Genomic DNA, 1,522 nt, shown 5'->3' with positions numbered 1-1,522 from the left:
ACCTAATATATATTTAATATATACAGTGTTTGTATACTAACAAGTATAAAACACCACTGAAAGAAATCAACGACCTAAATAAATGGAGATATACACCATGCTCATATATTGGAAGATTCAGTATTGTTAGGATGTCAGTTCTCCCAATTAGCTCTTTAGATTCAATGAAATTGCAACAAAAGTCCCAGAAAACATTTTTCTTGTAGATTTGATGAGTTTATTCTAAACTTCACATGGAAAGCCAAAGGAATCAGAACAGCCAAAACAATTTTGAAAAAAATAGTGTTGTAGAACTCACACTGATTTCAATACTGACTGTAATCCTAAAGTAGTCAATATAGTATGATATTTACAAAAGCATAGACACGTAGATCAATGGAAGGGAAAAGATATCCTAGAAATAAATTCATGTAAATAGTCACATGATATTTGAAAATAGAAAAAGATAATTCCGAGTAGAAAATGTATCTTTTCCAACAAATGGCACTGGGTCAATTGGACAAATGTGCAAAAAATTCTGTTCTGTAATTAAAACCTTATACAAAAATTAACTTGACAGATTAACCAATATAAAAGGATGGATAAAAATGTGCTATATACATCCGATGGAATATTTTGAATTAGATAGGAAGGAAATCCTGTCATGTTACTACATGAATGAAACCTAAGAATAGTTTGCTCAGTGAAATAAGCCAGTTACAGTAATAAAAACACTGCATAAGTCCATTTATATGACATGAAGTACCTAAAATTATGAAACCCATGGAAGCAGAGAATACAATAGTGGTTTCATGGAGGTGGGTGTCTGGAAAATGGAGAGTTTGTATTCAGTGAACATGAAGTTTCAGTTATGCTGAATGGATAAGTTCCAGAGATATGCTGTACAACATAGCACCTAGTGAGAAATAAAGTTTTGTGTACTTCAAAATTTGTTAAAAAGATGGATCTCATGCCAAGGGTTCTTGGCACTGATCCCCATGACTCCCACACACAAGGGACACAAGGAAACACTGGGAGATGTTAGATATGTGCTTTACCTTGGTTGTGGTGATGGTATCACAGTGGTTGCATATTCCAATCTCATTAAACTATACCCATTAGATATGTATGGTTCTTTTACATTAGAGGGGGTGAGCATTTAATAATATATGTAACTGTTGAACCACTGTGTTGTATATTTGAAACCAATATAGTATTGTATATCAATGATACCTCAATAAGAAAGGATATACTATAAATATGTTCAGCTCTTTTGTATATCAATTAGCAACTCAATAAAGCTGTTAAAAATTGATTCAAAATTGATCATAGTTCTAAATGTAAAATCATAAGATGTCTGGAAGAAAACACAAGAAAATATCTGTGTTTCCTTGATTTAAGCAGAGTTTTTAGATTTGATATCCAAAGTAAAATCCATTTTAAATCATTAATTGTATTTCACTATAATTTAACAACCATTTACAGTGTGAAAGACATTATTAAGAGAACAAAGGACCAACTCCTGCAAGGAGCACAAGAAGAG

The sequence above is a fragment of the Manis pentadactyla genome, unplaced genomic scaffold (assembly GCF_030020395.1).
Source record: "Manis pentadactyla isolate mManPen7 unplaced genomic scaffold, mManPen7.hap1 scaffold_416, whole genome shotgun sequence".
Taxonomy (NCBI): domain Eukaryota; kingdom Metazoa; phylum Chordata; class Mammalia; order Pholidota; family Manidae; genus Manis; species Manis pentadactyla.
Note: the sequence above shows the minus strand (reverse complement) of the source record.